Source organism: Macaca mulatta, chromosome 20, assembly GCF_049350105.2.
Source record: "Macaca mulatta isolate MMU2019108-1 chromosome 20, T2T-MMU8v2.0, whole genome shotgun sequence".
NCBI classification, from domain to species: domain Eukaryota; kingdom Metazoa; phylum Chordata; class Mammalia; order Primates; family Cercopithecidae; genus Macaca; species Macaca mulatta.
The window spans coordinates 77,483,191-77,490,884 of NC_133425.1; positions in this window are offsets into that span (position 1 = coordinate 77,483,191).

Sequence of the window (7,694 nt, forward strand, 5' to 3'; positions counted from 1 at the left end):
TAACGTCTGACTCACCTGTATGAATGGCCATCTACTCAGATTGCCTCATGGCAATGAGAAAGTAGAGACTGAGCCCAGGTGTCACATGCACAGGTACCTTTCAAGATGCGAGACTGAAAACGGTTCTGAAACAGGATGTAGTACTGAGCAATAACTGATCATGATAAAGACTCATGAGCACTTCTGCTGGGCCCTGTCCAACCTGTTTTTCATGTATTCACTCATTCATTCATCGGGATACAAACTAACACAAATTATAAAGTGGATACTCTTATTAGCTCCATTTCTAAAAGTTAAAGTATTTATTTTGAAATCAGTGCGGATCGCATGCAGTTATGAAATGTAATACAGAGAGATCCCTTGAGCCCATGATGCAGTTTCCCCTGATGTGTCTTGCAAAACTCTAGCACAGTCTCACATCCAGGAAATTGCCACTGATATTCAAGGTGCAGAACCTTTCCATCACCACAGGGATCCCTCACCGTGCCCTTTTACAGTCACATCAACCACATTTCTGTGTCCCTAGCCCTGGCAACCACCAATCTGTCCTCCAGTTTTCGAATTGTGTCAATTCTGGAACATGATTTTAACGGAATCGATTGAGCATGTGAGCTTATGGGACTGGCATTTTTCACTCAGCATGATTCCTTGGAGATGCATCCAATTTGTTGCATCAGTCCTGTTTTATGGAGAGGTAAATCGAGGCACAAAGAGATTGTGTATCTTGCCTTAGATCACATAATTAGCGGAAGTTGAAATTTGAGCCTAAGAGATCTCTGGAGCCTGAATTATGCTCTTAGCAACTCTGTTATTCTGCTTCTTTGCAACGGTTTATATGTCTTCCTATTGGTAACTGTCAAAAAAAGAAACGCAAAAACAAAAGAAGTGTTAAAGCTACCAGTTTTGAAAACACTCTGTTAATGTCCTGGGGCTGCTGTAATAAAGCACCACAAACTTGGTGGTTTAAAACAACAGAAATTTATTTCTGGAGGTTAGAAATCTGAAACCAAGGTGTCTGCAGAGCCATGTCATCTAAAGTCTCTACGGCGGGATCCTTCCTTGCCATCCAGCTGCAGTGGACGCCAGCCATCCTTGACGTTCCCGGACTTGTGGTGGCTTCACTCCAATCTCCACCTGCCCTTCCTTCCTTCCTTCCTTCCTTCTTTCCTTCCTTTCTTCCTTCCTTCCTTCCTTCCTTCCTTCCTTCCTTCCTTCCTTCCTTCCTTCCTTCCTTCCTTCCTCCCTCCCTCCCTCCCTCCCTCCCTCCCCTCTTCCTTCCTTTCTTCCTTCCTTCCTCTCTCTCTTTCTTTTTTCTCTCTTCTTTCTTTCTGATGGAGTCTCACTCTGTCTCCCAGGCTGGAGTGCAGTGGCACAATCTCAGCCCACTGCAGCCTCCGCCTCCCGGGTTCAAGCGATTCTCTGCCTCAGACTCCCGAGTAGCTGGGGTTACAAGCATGTGCCACGACGCCCAGCTAATTTTTGTACTTTTAGTAGAGATGGAGTTTTGTCATGTTGGCCAGGCTGGTCTTCAACTCCTGGCCTCAAGTGATCCACTGGCGTCAGCCTCCCAAAGTCCCGGGATCACAGGAGTGAGCCTCTGCACCAGGCCTCTACCTCTGCTTTCACATCCTATCCTTCCCTCTGTGTCTGTGTGTCTTCATGTCCAGATTTCCCCTTTCTGAGTCCAGTCACTGGATCACTACCCACCCTACTCCAGTATGCACTCGTTTTAACTTAATTATATTGGCAAAAACCCTGTTTCCAAATAAGGTCACACCCACAGGATCTGGGTCCATGTGCATTTGTATGGGGACACTTCCTCAAACACCAAACAACTTCATCTTAAGAGAGCACTTCTGATCAGTGCTCAGCAGATCTTCCTAAATAGAGAAACAAGTCTGGACTTTGATGATAGATTTAGATTCAGATCACTATGTATTAGGCTACTTATTAACTAACTGTGGGTTGGGGGCAAATAATGTTTGCAAAACCTCTTCATCTACAAAAGACAGAGGACTGAGTGAGAAAATATATTGAAAGCACCCATTCAGAGTGCCTAGTACATAACAGGCACTTAATTAATGTTATTTTCTTCTGCTGCTGACTAGGTTGTCAACTGACACACTATTACTTCCTAACAAACACACGACAATAAGCCTTGTCTCCTCACAGGTCTGTGGGGTTAGGTGGCCAGGGGGCTCTGTTGATCTTGACTGGGCTCACTTGCATATCTGGGATAGACAGGTTGTTGGCTGAGGCAGCTTGGCCCCAGCAGGAACAACTGGGATGACTCAGTTCTGCTTCTCATAGCTCTTATTCTCCAGAGGTCCAGCCTGGCCATTATGTCATAGCAATGGCAGAGGCATGAGGGAGAACAAGTGGGATGCATGCAAAGCCCCTTGGGGTCTAGGCATAGAGCTGGCACCCCGCTATGATCATATTCTATTGTCCAAATCAAGTCAAGAGACACTCTGCCTCTTCAGTGACAGGAGCTGCAAAGTCACATGGCAAAGAGCATGTATGCAGGGAAAGATGAATAACTGGGGCCACTAATGCAATCAGTCTACCACGCCTGCAGATTCTTTAGTGGGTTGACATTCCTATGGCTTAGAGAATGAAATTTCTGAATGGACAGTTTGCCAAGTGAGTGACCACATCATCCCATAGCTTCTTGACATTATGACAGTAACCTCCTTGGAGATAGTACCTAGGTTTAGGGAATCAAGGGCTATTTCTGTAAGCCCTCCCATGTTTCCCAAGACCCAGTTAGTTTGGGAGGTCATCCTACATGTGGCCCCAGGCTAAGTTTACTGGGCCTGAATGAGAATGAAATAAAGGAAAGTGAAGACTTGATGGTATTGTAGAGTTGAAGGTGTGGAAATTAGTTAGTAGTCCAAGCATCTGCCAATGGGGAGGCCCACGTGACCAATAAGTTGATTTGAAATTTTATTTTATTTTTCATTTTAATAGTTTTTGGGGAACAGGTGGTGTTTGGTTATACGGATAAGTTCTCCAGTGGTGATTTCTGAGATTGTGGTGCACCCATTACCCAACGTGTAATATTCTCTTTGTAACCCCTCTCCCACCTTCCCCCTTGAGTCCCCGAAGTCGGGGGAAAGATGGGAGGAGGGGGTGAGGAATAAAATATTACACATTGGGTAATGGGTGTATCATTCTTATGCCTTTGTGTCCTCAAAGCTTAGCTCCCACTTGTAAGTGAGAACATAATGATGTTTGGTTTTCCATTCCTGAGTTACTTCACTTAGAATAATGGTCTCCAGCTCCATCCAGGTTGCTGTGAATGCCATTGCTTTGTTTCTTTTTATGGCTGAGTAGTATTCTATGGTGTGGGTGTATATATATGTGTGTGTGTGTGTGTGTGTATATAGTGTGTATATATCACATAATGTGCATATATATACACATATGTACATATATACACACTATATATATATATACACACACACACACATACATCACATTTTCTTTTGGGCTGGTTCCATATTTTTGTAATTGTGAATTTGTGCTACTATAAACATGCGTGTGCAAGTGTCTTTTTCATACAACGACTTATTTGTTTTGAAATTTTAAAGAACCCACTATGTGCTGGTTACTATGCTGGGAAGGTGGGGGGGATGGTTACAACAATTAGCTAGATGCAGCCCTTACTTTCAGGGATTGTAGCATTATAATCAGGGATTATAGAGTACTCTCAGGGATTATAAAGTAACACTCAGCTGCGTGTAGCTGTGAGGCACTTCAAATGTGGCTGGTGCCGAATGAGATATGCTGTAAAGTGTAAAACATACCCTAGATTTGGTTGCCTTAGTACAAAAATAAAGAAGAATGTAAAATGCTCAATAACTTTTTTACTGAAAATTCAGTATAACGATAGTCACGCCAATTATCGTCACATGCACATTGAAATGCTAGCATTTTGGATATGTTGGGCTAAACAAAATATATTATCAAAATTAATTCCACTTGTTCCTTTTTACTTTTTAAATCTGTGGCTACTAGAAAATTTAAAATGACATACGTGGCTCACAGTATATGTCTAGTGAACAGTAATGTACTAGACCATCTACAACGTAGTATGGCAGTTAAGTGTAGCAGTGAAAAGCCCACGCTCTGAATCCAGACTGCCTCAGAGACAAGCTTTAAGTCTCGGTTGTACCGCTTGCTGGCTGTGGGATCTCAGACAAGTTACTCTTTCCCTCTGTGCTTCATTGTTCTTATCTGAAGAATTGAACAATAATATACCTGCCTTATAGTGAGAGCTGTTATAAATCTGAAATGAGTGCGTGCATATAAAATTGTTAGAGCCTGCCTCGTGTACATGGCAGTTGTTATTAAGAATGCAATCAGTGCCAAGGTGTGGCGAGTGATAGGCCATCTAATCCAACCAGTGAGTCAGAGATGGCTTCCTGCAGGTGATGTATAGAGGGACACTTGAAGCAAGAACAGGTGCCAGCTGCAAGAAAGCTACTGGGCAAGTGAAGAGGGAAGCAGAGGGGACAGCATTTGTGCAAAGCCTCAGATACAAACTTTGGTGTGTTGTAAGCCACACATTGCTCGGCGGAACTTGGAATGTAGCTGTGAGATTGGCAAGGGTCATACCATGAAAGGCTTGAAACCCATGTTAGGGAGTTAGGCTTAACCCTGACAGCTTTGAATATTGAAGCTGTAGGAAGGAACACAGTGCCATGGAACACCCAGAAAAAGGAGAGGAAATTCCTGACACCGAGATAATATTCAGCCAGCTATTGACATACAGTCTTGTGTCCCTTAATGACAGGGATATGTTCTGAAAAATGCATCGTTAGGGAATTTTGCTGTGCAAACATTACAGAGTGCACTTACCAAAGCCTCGGTGAGACAGCCAACTACATCCCTAGGCTGTGTGTTATAGTTGATTGCCGCTAGGCTACAAACCTGTACAGCATGTTACTATACTGAATACTGTGGGCGATTGTAATACAATGGTCAGTATTTGTGCATCTAAACATAGAAAAGGTAATATGCTATGACTTTATGACAGCTATGACATCATTAGGCAGTAGGAATTTTTCAGCTCCATTATGATCTTATGGGACCACTCTCCTATATGTGGTTCATTATTCACCAAAAATATTATTATGCTGTACATGACTGTATCTCTCTCCCTATCTATGTCTATCTCTTTCTAGCTCTGTATCTCTGTTTTCATCTCTATCTCCATCTCTATCTCTATCTTTAGCTCTCACTAACTTTTCAGTCTTTCCCTTATCATAGGATTCTGTCTCTCAACCTCGAAACAGGATCAGGTCTCCCCCTCTAAAACAAACTTCCTTTGATGCCATTCCCTCCACCAGCCTAGAAAGAGCAGTGTTCAATTCAGCTTAATAAATGTTCACTGAGAAACTACTATATGCCAGGACCTAGGCTCTACATGAATGATAAAACAATGAATAAAAATGATTAGGTCTCTGCCCTTTTTGAGTCCACAAGCTAGTGGGGAAATAATCAATGAAACAGCAAACAAATACACTAATAAGTATATACCCATTTCAATAATTGCTGGCAAAGAAATAAACCAGGAAACATGAGAGAGAATCAAAGAAGGCTTACTTGTGTAGAGTAGAGTGTTGAGTAGCTATGACCTTCAAAATGCTGTGTAACAAACCATTCCAAAATTTAATAGCTTCAACAACAACCATTTATTCTCACATCAACCGGGGGTCTGTTGTTGAGGATGCGTGTAGCCTGGCAGTTCTGCTTTAAGCTGTGGATTGGGCTCAGTTGGTTTAGGATGGCTTCCCTCAACTTGGATTCCTTCCAGGGAGTAGGCAGAAGGCATAGTGGCTACCCAGCAGAGGCTCTTCTCATGGGAAGAGCGTAAGCACAAAAGGAAGTCAAAACACGTGATGCCTCCTAAGACTTAAAGTCAGAACTTACATACTGTCACTTCCACCTAGATTCCATTAGCCAAAGCATGTCACATGGCCAATCCCCAATCCAGAGATGGGAAAGTAAGTTCCACCCATAGAAAGGGTGTGGAGGCAGGGGAGCAGGTAAAGAACTGAGGATTAAATTTAACCTACAATGAATGGTTATGGAGGATCTCTTTGAGGAAGTGACATCTAGGCTGAGAACAAAGGTTGATAAGGAATCAGATGTAATCATTTCTAATAAAGATTTTTAAAATTAAGTAATATTTTAGATACAATACACACACACACACATCTTAAGCATATGGCTCCATGAGTTTTGAGAAATTCTTACACCTGCGTGGCCCACACAAGAGAGAATAGGGGGATCAAGGTTCACTTTTTTTTTTTTTTTTTTTTTTTGAGACGGAGTCTGGCTCTGTCACCCAGGCTGGAGTGCAGTGGCGCGATCTCGGCTCACTGCAAGCTCCGCCTCCCGGGTTCACGCCATTCTCCTGCCTCAGCCTCCCAAGTAGCTGGGACTACAGGCGCCCGCCACCTCGCCCGGCTAGTTTTTTGTATTTTTTAGTAGAGACGGGGTTTCACCGTGTTAGCCAGGATGGTCTCGATCTCCTGATCTCGTGATCCGCCCGTCTCGGCCTCCCAAAGTGCTGGGATTACAGGCTTGAGCCACCGCGCCCGGCCAAGGTTCACTTTTTTTAAAAAATAAGGATATTCAGTTGTTCCTGCCCCATTTGTTAAAAAGACTTAGCCACCAAATTGCTGTGATGCCTTTAAAAAATATATTACTGACCATATAGATGTGGGTTATTTCTGTACTTCTTATATTCCATTCATTTATTTGTCTATTCTATGCCATGCTATATGCTGTTGTTTATTTTTCCTCTTTTTTTGTCTTGTATTGGATGAATTAAGTTTTCTTTGACCTTCTATTTTTAACTTAACCATAATCTATTTCAGTTCCTTTAGTGCTTACTCAGAACTTTAACATGTACACTTAAATGTTATATTTTTAAAAATCGTATCTACATAAACTTGTATTTTAGGTCTCCTTTTAAATAAATCGAGGACGTAAGCACAGTTTAACTCCTTAAAATGCTCCCCTCCTGTCTTCCATGTTATTTTTGTCTGGTATTATTTTTAAAACCAAATAATTATACAACTTACAATAGTTGTATATTTAGATTTTCCAACTAATATTTGCTGATTTCTGTCCTCACTAATGCTTCTTGCACGACACAACTGTCTTTGTTTTCCTAAGCTCATTCTTTAATACTGCTTACAGAAAAGGTCTGTGAGGAGTCATAGGTCTTGGTCTATGTGTTTGTGAAAACAAATTTCAACCCAGAATTCTATATCCAAATGAACGATCACCAAGGGTCATTCCATTTCAAAGCATGGGTTCAAGGTCCAGTTCCTAAAGAATTTGCTTGTCTAGATACCCACATGGGCCACAAGATTTTTATTTCTGCTTACTACTATGGCTAAAATCCCCCATGGCCGCTTGTCTGTTGCTTTCAGATTTGGCTATACGTTTTTAAACTTGAGAAGTACTCAGCACTTTCTTAGTTCTCCATTGTGAGCAGGCATTTTTAGAATTAGAAACAATGCTATCCAGACTGAGAATACAACAAGTGCATAATGTGACCAAAGGTTTAGAGAGAAGGCCATGTGATTGTAGTGTAGTGAGGGAGAGGGAGAGCTTGTAGTTGGGGAGACAGGCCAGGATCACACAGGGTCGGGATAAGGAGTTTGGAGTGTCTT